Consider the following 22,054-nt stretch of genomic DNA (forward strand, 5'->3'; position numbering starts at 1 on the left):
GCGCAGTTGGAGATCCAGTTCGTGAGGCTGAGGGCTGTGTCGTTGGGGTCGGTGGCGAGGGTGGGTTGGTTGGCGGCGAGTGCGGAGAAGAGTTGCTCTTCGGGGATTTTGTTCCACTGTCGACGAGGGATGGGTTGAGTGCGGAGGTGGCGGGTCTCGCGTCGGAATGTGAAATGTACACAGCTGTGGTCGGTCCAGTGTAGAGCGGAGGTGTGGCTGAAGAAGACGTGTTTGCTGGCGGAGAAGATGGGGTCAAGTGTGTGTCCGGCGATGTGGGTGGTGGTGTTCACCAGTTGCTTGAGGCCGAGGTTGGCGAGGTTGTCGAGCAGGGTGGTGGTGTTGGGGTCGTTGTTTTGTTCCAGATGGAAGTTGAGGTCGCCTAGGAGGATGTAGTCCGGCGAGGCGAGGGCGTGCGGGGAGATGAAGTCGGCGATGGTGACGCTGAAAGGGGCGCACGGTCCGGGAGGACGGTAGACGAGGGATCCTCTGAGGGTGGTCCTGGGGTCGTGCGAATCTGAAAATGCAGGTGTTCAGCGGCGAGAGGGGTGTCTTCGGTGGAGGTGGTGACGCTGATGGAGTCTTTGGAGACGATGGCGATACCTCCTCCTACTTGGTTGGTGCGGTCTTTTCTGGAGATCTTGTAGCCTTCGGGGATGGCGGTGGCGATGTCTGGAGCAGAGGAGGCATTCATCCAGGTCTCCGTGATGAAGGCGACGTCTGGTGCTGTGGAGTCCAGGAGGTCCCAGAGTTCAACGGCGTGCTTGTGGGCGGAACGAGCGTTGACCAGGATGCACTTGAGGTGGTTGATGGCGCGTGGGCTTGTGGTCGTGGTAGTTGCGTGGTGGAAGATGCGTTTGCAGGAGTTGCAGGCGAAGGGTCCATGGGTGCGTTTGGGTTGAGCTTGGAAGCAGGTGTTGGAGCGCCCTGGGTTGAGGGCGTGGAGGGTGGTGGGGTCGTAGCGGATCAGCTGGGCTTGGGAGAGCTGGGGACCAGGGGTCGTGGCGCTGGGCGCGGGCCAGGCGTGGGCCAGGCATGGGCCAGGCGTGGGCCAGGCGTGGGCCAGGCGCGGACGGGTGCAGACGGGCTTGCCTCTGGCGCGCCAGCGCAGCGGCCGCCATATGAGGTAGGAGGGGGGGAGGGGTCAGCTGGGGTCGAATGGGAGCTGGGGGGCGGGGGCGTGCAGGAGGTCGCGGCGGGAAAGCGCGAGGGAGGGGGGGACAGGTAGAGTGAGAAGAGCTGGGGGAGGGGTTTTAAGGGTGGAGGGGGGTGAGTGTTAGGAGGTTTAGGAGATTAGGGAGAGAGATAGGAGTAGGGTTGTGAAGATAGGGGAAGGGGGGTTGTAGAGGTGGGTGAAGGTGAGAGGTAGAGTGAGAGGATAGGAAGATAAGTAATAGAGGGGGTGGCGGGAAGGGGGGGAGAGATAGAGAAATAGATAGAGAAAGTAGATAGATAGAGAAATAGATAGATAGAGAAATAGATAGATAGATAGAGAGATAGGTAGATAGAGATAGGTAGATAGGAGGAGGTGGAGAGTGAGGGAGTTAGATAGTGAGATAGAGAGATAGAGAGATAGGTAGATAGGATAGGAGGAGTGAGGGAGGTAGATAGCGAACGGGATAGGTAGGGGTGATAGAGAGGGGGAGGCGAGTGAGGGAGGGGGATGAGGCAGGAGCAGGAGGGCAGGCGCGGGGAGAAGAAGACGGAGGAGGCAGAGGAGCCGAAGACAGAAGATAGAAGACAGAAGAACAGAAGACCGGAAGAACAGAAGAACAGAAGACCGGAAGAACAGAAGAACAGGAGAACAGAAGAACAGAAGAACAGGAGTCCAGAAGATCACAGATGAAGATACGAAGAACAGAAGGCAGAAGACAGGCAGAAGACCACAGAAGAAGATGAAGAAGAAGAGAGGCGAACAGGAGAGGCAGAGAAGCACCCAGAAGAAGAGAGCAGACGGGGAAAAGAAGAGTACAGAAGAAGATTACAGAGGAGGAGCGAGGAGGAAGAACAGAGAAGAAGAAAAGAAGAAAAGAAGCAGGAGAGAGGGTGAGTAGCGCGGGGCAGGGCGAGGGGCAGGGAGGTGGGGGGTACTTACTGTGAGGTGGGTCTCAGGAACTCAGGAACCTGGAGGAGCTGGAGGAGCTGCAGCGGCAGGGGGAGCGACCTACCCTTGGGTCAAGGGTCGCTACCACTGTCGCGCAGCGGCCGCCATATGAGGTAGGGGGGGGGAGGGGTCAGCTGGGGTCGAATGGGAGCTGGGGGGCGGGGCGTGCATGAGGTCGCGGCGGGAAGCGCGAGGGAGGGGGGACAGGTAGAGTGAGAAGAGCTGGGGAGGGGGGCTTAAGGGTGGAGGGGGGTGAGTGTTAGGAGGTTTAGGAGATTAGGGAGAGAGATAGGAGTAGGGTTGTGAAGATAGGGGAGGGGGGGTTGTAGAGGTGGGTGAGGGTGAGAGGTAGAGTGAGAGGATAGGAAGATAGGTAATAGAGGGGGTGGCGGGAAGGGGGGAGAGATAGAGAAATAGATAGAGAAAGTAGATAGATAGAGAAATAGATAGATAGAGAAATAGATAGATAGATAGAGAGATAGGTAGATAGGAGGAGGTGGAGAGTGAGGGAGTTAGATAGTGAGATAGAGAGATAGAGAGATAGGTAGATAGGAGGAGTGAGGGAGGTAGATAGCGAACGGGGTAGGTAGGGGTGATAGAGAGGGGGAGGCGAGGGAGGGAGGGGGATGAGGCAGGAGCAGGAGGGCAGGCGGGGGGAGAAGAAGACGGAGGAGGCAGAGGAGCTGAAGACAGAAGATAGAAGACAGAAGACAGAAGAACAGAAGACCGGAAGAACAGAAGAACAGAAGAACAGAAGTTCAGAAGATCACAGATGAAGATACGAAGAACAGAAGGCAGAAGACAGGCAGAAGACCACAGAAGAAGATGAAGAAGAAGAGAGGCGAACAGGAGAGGCAGAGAAGCACCCAGAAGAAGAGAGCAGACGGGGAAAAGAAGAGTACAGAAGAAGATTACAGAGGAGGAGCGAGGAGGAAGAACAGAGAAGAAGAAAAGAAGAAAAGAAGCAGGAGCAGGAGAGAGGGTGAGTAGCGCGGGGCAGGGCGAGGGGCAGGGAGGTGGGGGGTACTTACTGTGAGGTGGGTCTCAGGAACTCAGGAACCTGGAGGAGCTGGAGGAGCTGCAGCGGCAGGGGGAGCGACCTACCCTTGGGTCAAGGGTCGCTACCACTGTCGTGCGGCGGCCGCCATATGAGGTAGGGGGGGGGGAGGGGTCAGCTGGGGTCGAATGGGAGCTGGGGGGCGGGGCGTGCAGGAGGTCGCGGCGGGAAGCGCGAGGGAGGGGGGACAGGTAGAGTGAGAAGAGCTGGGGAGGGGGGCTTAAGGGTGGAGGGGGGTGAGTGTTAGGAGGTTTAGGAGATTAGGGAGAGAGATAGGAGTAGGGTTGTGAAGATAGGGGAGGGGGGGTTGTAGAGGTGGGTGAGGGTGAGGGTGAGAGGTAGAGTGAGAGGATAGGAAGATAGGTAATAGAGGGGGTGGCGGGAAGGGGGGAGAGATAGAGAAATAGAGAAAGTAGATAGATAGAGAAATAGATAGATAGATAGATAGATAGATAGATAGATAGATAGATAGATAGATAGATAGAAGGAGGTGGAGAGTGAGGGAGTTAGATAGTGAGATACAGAGATAGAGAGATAGGTAGATAGGAGGAGTGAGGGAGGGAGGTAGATAGCGAACGGGGTAGGTAGGGGTGATAGAGAGGGGGAGGCGAGGGAGGGAGGGGGATGAGGCAGGAGCAGGAGGGCAGGCGGGGGGAGAAGAAGACGGAGGAGGCAGAGGAGCTGAAGACAGAAGATAGAAGACAGAAGAACAAAAGACCGGAAGAACAGAAGAACAGAAGAACAGAAGATCACAGATGAAGATACGAAGAACAGAAGGCAGAAGACAGGCAGAAGACCACAGAAGAAGATGAAGAAGAAGAGAGGCGAACAGGAGAGGCAGAGAAGCACCCAGAAGAAGAGAGCAGACGGGGAAAAGAAGAGTACAGAAGAAGATTACAGAGGAGGAGCGAGGAGGAAGAACAGAGAAGAAGAAAAGAAGAAAAGAAGCAGGAGCAGGAGAGAGGGTGAGTAGCGCGGGGCAGGGCGAGGGGCAGGTAGGTGGGGGGTACTTACTGTGAGGTGGGTCTCAGAAACTCAGGAACCTGGAGGAGCTGCAGCGGCAGGGGGAGCGACCTACCCTTGGGTCAAGGGTCGCTACCACTGTCGCGCAGCGGCCGTCATATGAGGTGGGGGGGGGAGGGGTCAGCTGGGGTCGAATGGGAGCTGGGGGGGCGGGGCGTGCAGGAGGTCGTGGCGGGAAAGCGCGAGGGGGGGGGACAGGTAGAGTGAGAAGAGCTGGGGGAGGGGGGTTTAAGGGTGGAGGGGGGTGAGTGTTAGGAGGTTTAGGAGATTAGGGAGAGAGATAGGAGTAGGGTTGTGAAGATGGGGGGGGGGGTCGTAGAGGAGGGTGAGAGGTAGAGTGAGAGGATAGGAAGATAGGTAATAGAGGGGGTGGCGGGAAGGGGGAGAGATAGAGAAATAGATAGAGAAAGTAGATAGATAGAGAAATAGATAGAGAAATAGATAGATAGAGAAATAGATAGATAGATAGAGAGATAGGTAGATAGGAGGAGGTGGAGAGTGAGGGAGTTAGATAGTGAGATAGAGAGATAGAGAGATAGGTAGATAGGAGGAGTGAGGGAGGTAGATAGCGAGCGGGGTAGGTAGGGGTGATAGAGAGGGGGAGGCGAGTGAGGGAGGGGGATGAGGCAGGAGCAGGAGGGCAGGCGCGGGGAGAAGAAGACGGAGGAGGCAGAGGAGCCGAAGACAGAAGATAGAAGACAGAAGACAGAAGAACAGAAGACCGGAAGAACAGAAGACCGGAAGAACAGAAGAACAGGAGAACAGAAGAACAGGAGAACAGAAGAACAGGAGAACAGAAGAACAGGAGAACAGGAGAACAGAAGAACAGGAGTCCAGAAGATCACACATGAAGATACGAAGAACAGAAGGCAGAAGACCACAGAAGAAGATGAAGAAGAAGAGAGGCGAACAGGAGAGGCAGAGAAGCACCCAGAAGAAGAGAGCAGACGGGGAAAAGAAGAGTACAGAAGAAGATTACAGAGGAGGAGCGAGGAGGAAGAACAGAGAAGAAGAAAAGAAGAAAAGAAGCAGGAGCAGGAGAGAGGGTGAGTAGCGCGGGGCAGGGCGAGGGGCAGGGAGGTGGGGGGTACTTACTGTGAGGTGGGTCTCAGGAACTCAGGAACCTGGAGGAGCTGGAAGAGCTGCAGGGGGAGCGACCTACCACATGTCCTCTAGTGCCTCCTTTGCGTAAGTGAAAAAAATGGTGGGGAGTAGGCAGGGGTCTAGGGGACCACTACCAACTCTTAAACATTTGAAAAAAAAGTAAAGTACGTTTTTATAAACGTAGCCATTCCCTTTGAGGAAAACAACCCACATTTAAAAAAGTTGACTTAATTAAAAAGCAATCACAGAAATAGTGATCTGCTCACCCCAACAATCCCTCAACCCCAAGGTTGGCATCCTAATTTATAGGAGGTCATAATTTGCGACCCTAATCATTAACATTCTTCAAGTGGGTCAGGTTGCATCACATTACTATACTGAATGTTATGAAGTTTACAAACCAGCCTATTGGTAGATTTTTAACATTCTTTACTGGTCCCAAAAATATTTCTTGCATTCTGCAAACAGTATTTTGTGACCAGCTTTTTGTATATCTGGCCCTATGTGTTTGTTCTAGCTACACACACAGTTTTACCCAACTAGACAGTAAAAATATATGTCTAGTAGACATGATAGGTCTTTCAATAGCTCGACGCCTGGGTGCTGGCCCTAATACCACATTGCAAAAGGATTAGGGGGATGAAAAATCGAACTTTTTTTGCCTTTATGCATGACATAAAGCAAGCGTATTGTTTTTTGGGTTGATTGGAACCCATTTGATCCCATCAAACTTCACAATTAAGAACCAATTTACCTCGTGTACTTTGCGTGATGCAGGGCTATTTGGAAATCCTTTGCAGTTTACTTTGAAAAGCAAATAATTGTATTTAATCGGGTATGGTATGTTTTGCATATCCTGCCTTTTTCACACACCACTATACCACAGTCAGAGTGTTTCCAGGTTCAAGCTGAAAAATTCACAGATAGGAAAAAATAGTAAATCATTCGGTAAAAATGGTTTTGTAATGTTTGCCAGAGTGAGAAATCATTGTTGCTAGTAAACCACCTCAATGGCCTTTTATTGCCCTTTCTCCATCTGAGTTTAAAGCGTATGTGCTGGGGTGCAGCACCCCCAGCTCCCCTAGTTCCAGCGCCTCTGGGCCGTGCTAGACCGATTGCTCGGCTCGCGCTAAGAACTAGTACTTGGCCACCTCTACGATCACATGTTAATTTGTTCAGAAAGGTCCCCCAGGATTCCCATAGGGCTCAGCGACTTATAAAACCAAAGCACCTAAACACTGACAAAGACATAACGTCCGTACAGTAAGTTGTACACTAAACTGCAACAAACAAACACGTGCGCATGGACTCGTCACCATCAGTTTCTTTAAAAAAGCAGAAAGCCGTCAGACTAACCCTGCTCGGACGCCTCAGGGAGCCGGGCCGTACTCCCTGTTGTCCCGGCAGTCGTTTTTACTCCGCCGTAAAGGGCTCGAAATCCCTTTGGTGTAAATCAATGACTCAGTCCCATGTAACAGCTGTGGCAGAAAAGAATTTCGAAATAACTAGGCTACAGCTGTGAGCACTTCTGTTTTATTAAACTACTACTCTCCGTGCTGACCTCATCAAAGAAAGGGTGTGCCTTGGCCTGTGTTGATTTAGGTGTAAAATGAATAATCCGTCTAGAATGCGTTCTATTTCAAAGTCATGTCACTGAAGTGGTGTGGCGATTACGTTTTTCTAGATTTTATTGCACATGAAATTTACCAAATTAGTTTAAACGCGTCAGCAGTTTAGGCAGCTTCGTGAACTGAGGCACAGTGAGAAGTGATGTGCACAGAATCACTCAATTTAGCCAAGTGGGAAACGCTAATCAAAACGTAAGTCTCATTGTCCCGCCTTAATTTATTTTGCCACCAGTCCCAGTCTTACATTGTGCTTAAATTGTGTCGATGCACTCATTTTTGGTGATCGTTTCTTTTAAATCACCATCCGTTGACCAAGTGAAACAGAAAGAAAAAGACACAGAGGGGGTCATTCTGACCCTGGCGGTAAAATCTGCCAGGGCCAACGACCGCGGGAGCACCGCCAACAGGCTGGCGGTGCTCCCTTGGGCATTCTGACCGCGGCGGTACAGCCGCGGTCAGAAACGGAAAACCAGCAGTGTACCGCCGGTTCTCCGCTGCCCTGGGGAAACCCCCATACCGCCATCCTGTTCCTGGCGGTTTTGGCCGCCAGGCAGAGGATGGCGGTATGGGGTGTCGTGGGGCCAATTGCATGGGCACTGCAGGGGCCCCCGTAACAGGGCCCCACCAAGATTTTCAGTGTCTGCCATGCAGACACTGAAAATCGCGACAGGTGCTACTGCACCCGTCGCACCCCTTCCACTCCGCCGGCTCCATTCGGAGCCGGCATCCTCATGGAAGGGTGTTTCACGCTGGGCTGGCGGGCGGCCTTCTGGCGGTCGCCCGCCAGCCCAGCGGGAAACCCAGAATACCCGCGGCGGTCTTTTGACCGCGCAGCGGTATTCTGGCGGTCCCAGCCAGGCCGGCGGCTTCCGCCGCCGGCCGGGGTCAGAATGACCCCCAGAGTGAGAAAAAGTAAAGTGGGACAAATATACAAAGCAGGGGTCAAAAGCGACCCTTAAAAGTGAGGTAGAAGGACAGGAAATGTAGGGCACTGGAAGAAAGAGCCATGAGGTGGAATCATGATTCGGCATCCATTGGTATTTGACAGCCACAGCGTTCAGAAGTACAGGCACCACCAGGCTAAAAAAAAACAAAAAAACTTTGGGTCCTCTCCTTGCACCTAGCTTAATACAAATTAATAATTGCAGACCATACATCTGTACTGAACGTCACAAAAGAACACAATGACCACTATCTACCTCCATTTTCATAATCCTTACAGCTTGCATATCAAATGATAGATGTCAAATCAATGCCTAGCCTATAAAACAATTTAAAGAATGTGTTTAAGCACAGGTGACCTATTAGGTCAGACATCATCATCATCATTTACTTTATTTCGGTAAAAACATACCGTAAAAGTACAAGACATACAATCCAAGGGAGAAATAATAGAAGGAAAATACAAATAAAATAAATTACAAACTCCGGAAAATGAGATAGTAAAACGAGATAAAACAATAACATAAACATTTTTCTATAAATATAATACTTAAAAGACATCCAGTCCCTACTAAAACATCGGACTAACTGACTTACATTTAAATACAACGCCTGTGCACTATATGCCTGGTTCTAAAATCTGCTACAAAGTCTTATTCTTTAAAATCGCTAGTCTAAAACGCCAGATTGATTCAAGGAATTTTGCCACAGAGCAAACTATTTGTACCGATGGGTCTGATTTGAATACTCTCTCAGCAGATACAGTTCCTAAAACCCATTTGTTTACATAAAGGAGTAATCCAAAGGGCCCTCTGTTTACCATATGCACGACATTGAAAGAAAACATGAAGATCAGTCTCTTCATACTTGGACATAACTTAGACTTGTTAGTAGAATTGGGCCATTTGTAAGTTAAAGAACACAAAGGAAGAGACCCTATTCTAAATCTGATGAAAAGAGCGCGCGCAAGTGGAGAGAGTACTGCATCCATAAAGGGCTCAAACGCATAATGACATTTAAATTGCAGAAACCTGTCAGTCATAGAAGAGGGCACAACTTCAGTCATTTGTACAGTTTGAACTTTAAGCCAGAAAGCATCCTTCAAGGTCTGAATGGCATTTTTGTGAATAGAAGAGGGATCCTTCCAATAGGACCCTAGGCAAAGATGGAAAAAGGACCGGTCAGACATTATTCAGCAGCTGGCGCATCTCAGAGACCCGAAGGGCTAGCCCTAGGCACTTAGAGCCACTAGCCTGTCGATTAAATTGTATGCCGAAAATAATTCTAAGTTTGCTTGAGACCCACAAACATAAATAACACCACTAGCGTATTTGTTTGCGTTTAATACAATTTTAAAAGTAAAATAATAAATTATAATGATTGAATGTAGAAAAGGAATACAAATCAACTGTAATGACATTACTATCTAAATTATGTAAGGTAAGGTGGAGCGACTAGGAAATTAAATGATTAAAATACTAAATGGACACATTAAATATGACAAACAATGCCACGTGGATAAAATAGTAAGTTGAGTACACAGAAATACAATGTAAATTGGAAATGCGAGCATATGCCAGAGATGAAAAGAGGTAAAATTAATATAGAGGAAAAAAGAAAGACATGAAGAGAAGAAAATAGTAAATAATGAAAAGATATATTATAAAGTAATAGCCAGTCAGTCAGTTAATCAATTTTTATTCGATCACATTTTGACCATAAAAGCACATTAAATAGTTTTAAGATACATAGAAATACCTGCTATACAACCATTAGTTAAAAGGCATAAAATGTTCTCAGTCTGATTGCTTAATTATGTAACTTAGTACGGAGGTGCACATTTCCAGCCTAGCTAAAGACTGGAGATATCGAAGCCCATCTTTATATGCTGCAAAGTGCTTATGCAATAGGATGGGGTGCAAGAATTGGACTCTAAGTGGGTAATACAGTACACAAAATAAGATAAAATGCTCTGTTGATTGAAAACAGGTGAAAAAGAAAGGTCAACCCTGGAGCCAGCAATGGGAAAGGCAACTAAGTAATTGACCAAATTTAGTCTAAACCTTGTGAGATAAAACCTATGTTGGGGATTGGAAACCCAAGTTAGGTATGAATTAATTACAGACACATTACAAACTTGGATATAACTTACAAAAGAGTGCATGCTAAGAGACCTTATGATTCGTCCCTCTTCCCCATATGAGGCAAAGGTCTTTTTTACTCTATCTTTGTCATTACAGCTTATCTCTTCGGGGGAGTGAAGCAGTGTGCTCAGGCCCAAGCTATAGAAAACACTCTTGATCTAAGCCAGCCATGGGATAGATTGCATATTGTCTAAAATCCACAATCTCTCAAAACCTTTTGAGAAAAACCAGCGGTCGGGCAGCTCCATATTTTCAGCTATAATAACGGGGGCAATGCCCACAAAGTCCTTTAAATGCTCCATTCCACATTCAAGGTGAAGGATATAACTTGTGGTGGTGTGAGAGACCGCAGGTAATCGGCATAAGAATTCATTTTCTGCTGCCCGTAATTTTCCTGGCATGGCACATCCCCACACTCCCACCCCATAAACCCCAATGAGAAAACATTTACTCCTTTAGAGCTGGATCATCTCCCTCATTGGTTTGTAGCCAATCCTTGCTGCAAATCTAAATACCATATCACACGTTGCCCCCATCTTTTGTGCTCTCTGTTTAATTAGTCTCTCCCATTATCCACTTGCATCAAGCAAAATACCTAAATAATTAAAATGTGTGACTTTCTCAATCAATGTCCCTCCAATGCTAAAGAGCTTAGATTTAGTGTTTCGAGTCCCACACGTCCTTACAAATGACTTTTGCCTGTTGACCTTAATTTTTAGTTTTATCATAAAATCATTAACACCATTTAAAAGACTCTGGAGACCATTTGCTGTCAAAGGTAAAAGGACAGTATCGTCTGCATGTAAAAGTACAGGAACTGCCTTAGACCCGATTTGGGGAACGTCTTTACTGTATGTCTGTAAAAAGGCCCCTAAGGAATTAATATACAATAAAAATAAAAAGGGGGCAAGAATGCATCCCTGCCTTGCACCTCGGGTGACTCTGATTGGTTTAGTACAACCCCCATCATGGGTGTAGCAGACTATGGTGGATGTCTCCTGGTGCAGATGCTTTATTAGGTCCAATAAAGGCTGATCAATACCCGCCTGACCCATTAGCGCCCAAAGAATTTCCCTATCCACTAAGTCAAAGGCACAGGAAAGGTCCATAAATGCCATGTGGGGAACACCTCTCTTGGCCTTGATATACTTCCTCCAGATAAGTGTTAGGTAAGGGGCCTGTTCCGTCGTCCCTAGGCCGGGTCTAAATCCATATTTAAAAGGTGAGAAAAAGGAAGTGTCCTCTGCTCAATCCTCCAACTTAGCGAGGATTACTCGCCCGAGGAGCTTTACAGTAGAATCTAATAACGAGGTTGGGCAGTAACATGTGGGCAGATTCCGATCGCCCTGTTTAAATATGAGCACTATAATGGCCCCTTTCAAAGAGTCCAATAGGCTGCCCTTAAATGACACCCTTAAGACATTAGAGGCCCAGCATCCAACATTGTTTTTGAATAAATCTACTGGGACACCATCTGGCCCTGGGGCTTTACCACCAGCTACATTCCAAATTGCTGTGGTAATGGCTGCATGATCGATCAAGTCAGCTAACCATACCTTACCTACCTCTTTCGGTGATATGGAGGGATCTTGTCTTTTCTTTTCTTACCTATCTCACTGTTTGGATTAAAAATATGAGAAAAAAAAAGTAATAGCAATGAGTCAATCACACAATTTATAACATAAATAATAATATATAATAAAGGCAATAGACATCTATTATTAAAAGGACGGGGAGACCTCAACAACAAGATCACATTTATTTTAGCCAAATCATAGCTGCTCCAAAAGCTTATAACATGTTCACAAGAAAAGTGCACATGCTAGAAATCAGCATTGAAAAGATTACAAGACCATCAGACTAAGCTATTGGACTCAGATAACATTCACATTGTAGGAGGACTAAAATGCAATATGTTGTAAATAAAAATAAGGCTTGAGTGATACCCTGATAAAAGCTTTAAACTGAATTCAGCATTTTGTTACGTAAAAAAATCAAAGTTTGCAAAAGTGTTGTTTATTCTCAGACTGAAATTTTATGCATTTTAACAAATGCTTTTAAGCACCGTATTGGAAAATTGCAGCCGAAATAGGGTTTTCACTCATATCTTCTGAACTGATGAACGGATTTTGCTTCTTTTTTGTAATTTTTTGAGTAGTCATTCCTTTACAAATAAAGCAAGAACAACTCTGAAGTAACTTGGATATGGCGACCAGTAAACAAGTTATCTTTCTATATTACAAAGTGAAATGACAGTAGGGTTTTAATGAAAAAGTAAGTTCAAATATCAAACACATTTCTAATCATTATTAGTATTATAATAAAGTAAATTCAATTTTGCAATCGTGTTTTAAAATCAAAACCAAGTGTAATGAAAATTGCATTTATTTCCCTTAATGTTTTTACTTTTTTACTCTAGTAAACATTACTTGTGTATAAAAAATGGAATTGATCAGGTTAATTTTGTACTTGTGTTTCGAAAAAACCTGATCTTATTCATAGTTGCTTCTTGGCTACAGTAGTCATACAGAAGGATGACAAACCTTTCAATAGCAACCATAATTGCTGCAATCTATTTTAATGTAGGAAAGCAGGAAAGGATAGCAAGGTTGGGTCACATCTGGGTCATTATTTCAAGATCTCCAGCAAGTAATTTTGCCTCTTCCTGAAAAGTGTGATGTGGTATCACTTGCTTCAGTGCATGAAAGCTGGTAGGGCTATTCACTTGAGGATTCCAAAGGCCTCAACCATACCACTAATCTTAATATTATGAATAGATTTGCCTGCGTCTGATGCAATGCATAGTGGTTCACAGTTAGAGATCTTTGCAAAGTGTACGGTCAAAACAAATACAAAAACATGGGTGTACGCTACAAATGTGAGTGTGGGAGTGCTTTTTCCACCTCTTGAATGCCATCAGCTACATGAAAAAACATTCTTTTGTCAATTTCATTTTTGTCAATTGCAAGGTTCTAGGCGCTGTGTTGTAGTGCATCATTGAGCATGAACATCTTACTCTTTCGTCTTGGGTAACTACAATTTTACTATGATATATTGCTGCTGTTATGTGTGGTAGCCAATAGGTCAAAAAAACTCTTGTTAGTTATGATCATATCTTAGGAATTCTGGCATTTCATTGGCACTTTTTGCCCCGGTCAGCTCATCTGCAGGTTCCTTCACCTCTTTTATTTCATACAGAGGAATTTCAGCTGTCCTTTTTATAGACATCAAAGATTCTATCTGTTCAGCACAGTTTGGTTTTACTAAATATATTTTATATGAGGGCAATTAATTTCATGGAGTACTACTGAGAGATGTCAGTCATGTCAGGTGTAATCAGGTGGGAAATGGCAGGTCCATCTAGGATCTTCAAATCAAAATAAAGATCATGAAATGTGCCACCCTTTTCGTCTTCTGGTGGAATCAAGTTCTTAAGATATCTAAAGAGGCCAGAACTTCCTTTACAATTCGAATAGCCATGGCCTGACAAAGATGAAATTAAATAAGAAAATTGCTTCTCTATAGCACAACTACTGCCCGAAGGCATTTAGGTGCTTGCCACTACAGAAAACAACACACATTGACAGTACAAATGGTGAAAGGAACACTGATATGACAGGAGTTAACACCCTTATTTGTTAAAAAGCCAGCTTTTCAAGGCTTTCTTAAAGGCACAGCGATCTACATATTTTTTCAGATGAGGAGGGAGGGAATTCCACTGCTTGGCTGTCCAATAAACAAAACTCCTACCTCCACAGTGGGATCTTTTTACTTTGGGAACAGTCAAATTTTAGGCTGAGGAGGACCGCAGAGTTCTGGATGGAAGGTGCAAGATGCATTTCTGTCTCACATACTCTGGGCTGCAGCCATTCAAAGCTTTGAACATGATACAAAGAGAAATCCATGCATTTGTGAATAGGTAGCCAATGAAGACAACTTAGGGCCTGAGTGCCAGAGTGATATTTTGGGATCTTGAGTATCAAACGTGCCTCAAAATTCTGAAGGACTTGTAGTTTTATTCTCTGCTGTAAATTGACATACAGTGCATTGCAATAGTCAAGTTTTGAAAGCACTAGTGCAGTGACCACCAACTTCTGCAAGTCTTGCGGGATAAAGGAACAGATTTTCTTCAGAATTTTAAGAATAAAAAAAGCTGAGGAAGTCAATTTGTCATCAAAGATGACGCCCAGATTTCTGACTGTTCAAACTGGCGTAGGCAGGGCTCCAAATTTCTAAGGCCACCAGGAAGGGGTCTAAAAATATGGATTATTGCCCAACCACAGCACCTCAGTTTTGCTGGAATTTAACTTTAGACAGTTGTTGGACATCCAGTTGCCAATTTCCAGCACACATCTATAGAATCTACTAGCTGTATCTTCTGGGTAGCCAGTCACCGAGACTGTTATCTGAGTGTCGTCTGCGTGACTAATGACTGAGAATCCAAGCTTTTTAATTATTGTAGCCATGGGGTAACATAAAGATTAAAGAGCGTAGGGCTCAAAGAAGAGCCCTGCAGAACCCCACATGGAAGCTAAAAAATACTTGAGAAAAAATCATCCAGAGCCACGAACTGCTGCCTCTTAGCAAGAAAAGATTTAGGAATGGCCAAAGCAGAGTCCCTAATGCATAGGGAATAAAATCAATCCATCAGTATACAATGACTGACTTTATCAAAAGAAGCCAAAAGATCCAATAGGACATTAATCCTGAATCCAAAGTATTCCTCAACTCTTCTGAAGCAACTATCAGAGTAGACTCTGTACTGTGTTCGACCCTTAAACTGAATTGAGAGTGGTCCAACAAATGGTGAGCCTCAAGAACTATCACCAGTTCTTAGTTAAGCATATTTTCAATACTCTTAGCAGGGAAGGGGAGGTGTGACATTGGCTATTAATTACTTGGGACTGAGGAAGACAAGTTTGATTTTTTAAATAGAGGAAGAATAGATGCTACTTTCCATGTCTTCGGAAAGTAGCCTTGACTAATCATTTCATTAAAAATATCATCAACTGGGTGGCTAAAACATTGGAAGCCAACTGCACAATCTTAGGCGGACAGGGGTTGAGAGGAGAACCTGATTTTGTTAATAAAAGAAGTTCCATGATATATTCAACTGACAGGTTAGAAATGGTTGGAAGGTGCAGAACTGGTGTCACCATTATTAGTTTGAGAGCTAGAGTTAAGGAGATCTTTGCGTTTACTTTCTTGCTCCTTCAACCCAGATGCTAAGGGGACTGATATGCTCTTTACTGTGAAGGCATTATAGATGTCTTTCACCTTTGCTACAAAGAAAAAGGCAATGGTGTCACATAAAGATTGTTTGCTAGCAGTCCTATTAGACAATTCAATATTATAACTTTTTTTTACTGCAGAGAACAACTCCTTAGTCAAGTTCTTTGCCATTTTTATTTTATGGCTGAAGTAGGCAAATGTTCTTTTATAAATTAAAGCTCTATATTACCCACTTTTTTGTTTGTACTGTTCTTTTTCTGTTCTATCATAATTAAGCTACCATTTCCGTTCCCGTTTCCTACTAGCCTGCTTGGATTCCCTCAGTTTGTCAGAGAACCAAGGATGTTACAGAGATGCTCTCCTCTTCAAAGACGTTTTTTCAGGAGCTAGTTGTCTAGTAGCCTGATCCAACCAATAATGGTAGATGGTGGTAGTGTGATCAAGGCTAGTAGAAAAAGTGGGTTTTGAGGCCTTTAAAGTGTCTACAAGTATAGAAGAATCTATTTGGTGCCATGGGAGAGTTAATTTAGGTGAGACTACAGGCTTCACTGGATTGAATGTCGTTTTTTAAAAACAGAACTGCAACATGATCGGACCACATAAGTGGCAGTGAGTCTGTGAAGGATAACAACCTATTGCCAGTAAAAAGCCCATCCAATCTGTGCCTGGCTGAGTGAGTAGGCGTAGTGACTACTTGTGCCAAACCAATGCACTCATAAGGCCAATAAGGGATTCAGATTCTTTATCCTGGTAATTTTCTTGATGCATACTGAAATCTCCTTAAATAGTTTAATCTGCACAATTGACCCTAGTGTCCATCCATTAACCAATAGGTAGAGATGTTAGGAGCCCATTAAATGAAGTGTTTTTGTTGAGGGCAAGTTTGAAGGCTACTGCTTCACACTCAGACAAATTAGGGACAGGAGCAAAGATTCCAGAAAGATAGTCGCAATAGATAATCACAAGTCCTCCACCCTTCTTGGCAGCACAGTTGTTCGTAAAGATAGAAAATCTACCAGGAAAAGTCATTTGCATCACCATGACCTAGATGATAAGCCATGTTTAAAGAACACACTTGTATGTAGATTTAGTGATTTTCCCGCTACAGAAACAAATTTGGATGTTTGTGATTTATGGATGAACCGAGTAAACCTGTTTCTGGTAATAGTCATTTTTAGGGGATTATCAAATTGTATGAGTCTTCTATCAATGAGGTTTTATGTCAAAGTTTTCTCAGATCATGTTATTGTCTTTGTGAATCCATAACAGACTCATCCATAATATTTGCAGAATGTTGATTAATAGATCTTCACCTGTATCTGAAAGTGGTTCCCCAATTTCCTTTATGGCATCTGTGAGATTAAAGAACTTGTGCAAAACTCCTTGTTGGTCTGTCATCATGGTAAAACCACTGATCAGTTTGAATGGGTGTGGTTAGCCTTACAAGTTTATCAACAATCCTGCCTATCTCTGGCTCACACACCATCCATATTAGTAGTAAATCAGAATTTACTGTTAGGTCTAGCGTTCCTTCAGTGATTTTAAATTATTGAGTTTTTGTGCTGCATCACAAGACAGGCAAGAAGTGCGACAAATTGTTTTATTAGCAGAGGTTGTAAACACACAAATGTTTATGTTTGGAGAGGTTACCACATCAGTATTAGGAGAATGAGCCATAGTCACAAGTCACATTCCGTTTAGTTCAGCTGTGAAGCTTAACACACAATTGTATAACACGTATGTAGAAACAAAACAGGAAATCCACAACATCCTTGGATCTTGTTTTTGAGTGGTTAAAAGGCCTAAAAATAATGAAAATAATTGCGTTTGGGCTTCAGGGTGTCTTATACCTTTAGAGGACTGAGACCATCCCTTAAGGGTATTGAAAGTGATTAGTTGTGCTATTGTAACACTTAGGGCCAGATGTATCAAAGGGTTTTACCCATTCTGTCTATATGGGAAAATGCTTTAGTACATATGGCCCTTGGTTCTGATCAATAACTTACCTCACTTTGTAATCTTGAGCCATACGTTATAGAAGATGTTTGAGTCAAAAGTGTACAAGGGTTGCATTTTTATTGACATTCGTTGTTGAACAATGGAAAAAAGGGTGGTTGCCTGTGTTGCAGAATATTTCAGCTTCATACTGCTACTGATTGTGCCAAGATCACTGCTTCTCATTTCTAATCAAGCAAACGGCTTTGTCTTAGATAGAGTCCGACATTATTGTTTGCAGCGATTAACACATCCCAGCCTCGGGTTACAAGAAGTTGGCTAGAATTTGTTGTAGCATTCTGGAATGAACACTGAATACAGTTCCACCATGCTGGTCAATTCGTCGACAACAGTGCAATCTTAAACTCACAAAGTTTTAAAACTGGTATATTGTCTTCACATTCTAGAGTGGACTGAACAAAATCTATACGTTTTGCAAATGTACACATGAATACGAAATGGTGTGATTCATCCTTTTCGTCCCTAGCTTGCTGTTTACTGATTTTAAGGTGCAGCCAATCGAGACACCCTGTATGGTCTACAGCAGCCTAGCAACCATGTTTGCCTCACTTAGCTTGGCAATTAGGGCCAGATGTACCAAAGGATTTTACCCATTCTGTGTCTATGGGAAAAAGCTTTCGTACATATGGCCCTTAGTCCTTTGTCCTGCAAATGAAAACACACTGCCTTACATAGGTATCAGCATTTGAAGTTGATGAAGGAACAATGTTTAATCTCATGGTTTTTAAATATCAGAGAAAAAAATATTTGATTCCTGACTTGTGACTGTAAGCATTTTTCCTTGTAAATGATCGTGTAGGAGGGACATCACATTCACATTTCTGGCACCTGGGCATTCCTAGACTTTATAGGATCCCCTTGCTTTCTTGTCTTGCTCCATCGCTTAGTAGCACGATCCCGTTCCTTCTGATTATAGGGGTAGATAACCTTAAATCTGCAGCCAAAATTCCATCTATATAGAGTCCCAATTTCTTCAGGTGCGCTTCTTAAAGTTTCAAGAGCCTGACGATTGTTCCCTATAGTTTCATTACCTCTAGCCCATAATCACAAGAATATGTAAGTTTCTAAGTTTTTGTTTTTAGACCAAAAAACACATTTCCCCAGCCCATAGCTGCCTTTCCAGTGGTTAGGGCACACTATCACTTCCACTAACTTAAACTTCTGCTCACACTGTCATCCTATATGATCACTTTCCAATTAACAAATACACAGGACAGGTCCCACTAATTCCACTGTTCCTGAGCCTGGAACCTTGGGGTCTTGTTAAATCGATATCAAAACAGTGCCACGGTTAACACGTTTATACTGCAATTACGATTATAAAGGTGCAACAAATGAATCATCTAGTCCCTCAATCAAACCACTACTCATTTGTGCAAATGACGTGGGCTGTAATAGGGTAATCAAGCCACAACTCATGGTGACAGAATTTTTTTCATTTAAAAAATACATTCGAGCAAGGCAGTGAATTACTTATATCTGCACTTTGGAACGATTTTGAAATACAACGGTGGCTGCTATGGAAAATATTGAACGTTTATGCAGAGAGTTGACTGCTGATCAAATTAAAATCAGAAGTGATTCTAGTTATCTCTCCGGGAGCTATAAGTAAAAAATATATTTCGGTGGCCATTTTTCTATATGATGGCTCGAAGTGCTTTGGGCCTACAATGCGTAACATTACAATTGAGGTACAAACAATACTTCTGCCAAATGTTATGATTTCACCTAAAAAAATGCACAGTTTTAGACATATCTTCTCGATTAACATAGAGTGAACTAATAGTGTATGTGGAAAGTGAAGTGTGTGCAGCTCATTATAAACTGTAGCAGCTCTTGTGATATTAATATTGTCCAGTACATTTTTAAGCCTCCATGTAATATTGTTTGTTACAATATCACTAGCAGTTAAAACAGTTTCAGTATTCGAAAAATATTCTGCCAAATTTAGGTATTCATTATAAGGATGGAACAGGTTGTTATTAATAAATGAGAACTACAATATACAGCCTCATCTTTCCATTGCTTCCAAAATCATTTTATTAGTAATAGTTGTTGTTGTAAACCTATTGTTGTTGTTGTTATAAACCTGTTGTTATTGTTGTTATAGACTTAGTGCACCAAAATGAGGAAAAGAGAAAGGGGTCTTTGGAAAACAGATTAGGAAACAAAATATTGGCATATATGTCAGAACATTTTAAAACTGGTAAATTATTTAACTTAGGCCAGTTAGGAAAGTGCAAAGTTCCTTGAGTGGAAAACCAAAAAACATGAAGACGTTTTCAATTAAAGGCTTTCTAGAAGGGGAATCATTGTTTTTTTACTACAATGTAGATTACAGTCTTATCTTATACAAAAGGAAATGTGACTATACTAAAATCTGGAAAGCGCACCCCTCTTTGTGACTTAGACTGCCTGAGTTAGTTAAGGGCAACTCTAGGACATTTATTGGCAAAACAGGAATTTAGATAGTAGTGAGTCTAGTTTCTTGAAAACATAGGTTTGAATTTTGAAGGGTAACATACTGTAGAGAGTGTAAAAGATAATTGGAACCATTATCATTTTGATTCTAACCAGTGGTCACCACCAGGAGAGACAAAGTGATGACCATTTATCAAATAGAGCAGTGGTTCCCAACCTGTGGGCCGGGGACCCCTGGGGGTCTGCAAAGCCTCCTCAGGGGTGGAGCGACTGCTTAGAGAATGAAATAATATTAGCAGATTAATAAAGTATATATAACTAAATGTACAATTGAACATTACATTAAAAAATGTACTGTAAATGTCAAGGGATTTGAAATTGGGGGCTAAAAATTTAATAAGTATCTTCAGATTGATTCATGGGAGCAGTGGAGGTGCATCAAACAGAATATGGTAAGGGAAATGTGTACCTTCAATTGAATTTAAAAAAGCTCAAACCTTCCTATTCATTTTTTGTGTTTTGTATATATATTTGTTTCCTAGATAAATAAAATGTGTTATCATGTGTGTATGTGTTTGATAAATGCTTGTTTCTGTATTTTTTATGTATTACTTGGACTTTCAAATCATCAACAGAGTTTAAGCCGCGTCCCCGTCTTCCCGAAATAACTCGCTGAGGGTGTCCCCGGATTCCAATAATGATTCAGTGGGGGTACCTGGGTTCCAATAATGATAAAGTGGAGGTCCACAGAAGTCAAAAGTTTGGGAACCACTGAAATAGAGAGGTAATTATTTCAGTAAGAACAGACAGGTTTATATTGATTATACTTTCATATCAGCCATATACCAAATACCCAAATATTTTATTTTCTGAGAATTCCTTTTAAAATAAACATTAGCAAAATATCCAAACAGTATTAAAGTGAAAGATTTCCATTTTAAATAAATATGATTTATAACCTGGCACTCTTGAGTAACTTGTAATCTTATTGAGAAAAGGAGAGAGAAAGAAAGAGAGAAGAATCTGGAGTAGATAAGAGAAACAAAAGAAAATCAATGCTTACCTATAAACAGTTTTGTTGGAACGGGCTCTTTTTGCAGGATCATCCCCAAACTTTTTGCCTCCTTCTTTCGATTTTTTCTGACCTGCTTTTGTTGGCTTTAGGACAGTGCTAAAATGCAAGTGCTCTCTGTCTAAATTGTATTTGTGATTGGTTTGTCCATGATTGGCATATTTGATTTACTAGTAAGTCCCTAGTAAAGTGGCCTGTAATCAAGTGCTACTAGTAGGCCTGCAACACTGATTGTGCCACCCATATGAGTAGTCCTGTAAACATGTCTAAGACCTGCCACTGAAGTGTCTGTGTGGGCAGTTTGGAACTGCCAGTTTAACCCGGCAAAAGTACCTGCTTGTCAGGTCCAAATTTTCCTTTTACTACATGTAAGTCAACTCTAAGGTAGGCCCAAAGCATCCCATGGGCAGGGTGCAGTGTATTTAAAAGGTAGGACATGTACTTGTGCGTTATACATGTGCTGAGTAAAATAACACTGAATTCAGGTTTCACTAATGTAAGGCCTATCTTTTCCATAGGTTAACATCAGGATTGCCTTGAAATTGCCTTGGAAGCAGATAGAGGTACTGGCTTTGGGGTCTCTGAACTCACAATTTTTAAAAAATAGATCTTTTGGTGAAGTTGGTTTTTGGATGGTAAGTTTGAAAATGCCACTTTAGAAAGTGGGCATTTTCTTGCTTAACCATTCTGTGCCTCTCCCTGGCTGTGGTATATACGTCTGGTTCAGGATTACAGTTGGGCTGTTTGTGAATTCACTTTAGACAGTCACACAAAGGGAGCTGAGGTGTGTCCTGCATATCCTGATGGGTCTTCCTGGGTTAGAGTGGTGGGAGGAGCTGACACTTGCACCTGCATAGGGCTGTGTCTGTCCTTACACAAAGCAGTCTCCAACCCCCTGGAGTGTGTCTGGGGCCAGAGCAGGAAAGGTGGGGTCTTGTGCACTACAAAGACTTTCCTTTGAAGTTTCCCTACTTCAAAGGCTGAAATGAGTATAAGTAGTGGACCCAAAACCCCAGGTTTTTTTTAACACTTCTGGACCAAGAGGAACCTCCACCAAGGAGAAGAGCAGAAGAGCAGGAGGAGGACTACTATACTGCCCCTTTGCTGTGAGTGCTTTGCTGGGTTGGCCTGCAGTTGCTGCTTCTGCCTTAAAGAGGACAAAGATTGGACTTTACTGTGTATCCGGCTTGTGAAGTTTCTCCAAGGGCTTGAAGTAGAGCTTGCCTCCTGTTGGAAGTCCTGGGGCTATAAAAGACTCCTGATTCATCTGCCTATAACACTAGGAACTGTGTGTTTTGTGCTGCAACAGAAGAA

This window comes from Pleurodeles waltl, chromosome 9, assembly GCF_031143425.1.
Source record: "Pleurodeles waltl isolate 20211129_DDA chromosome 9, aPleWal1.hap1.20221129, whole genome shotgun sequence".
Lineage (NCBI taxonomy): Eukaryota > Metazoa > Chordata > Amphibia > Caudata > Salamandridae > Pleurodeles > Pleurodeles waltl.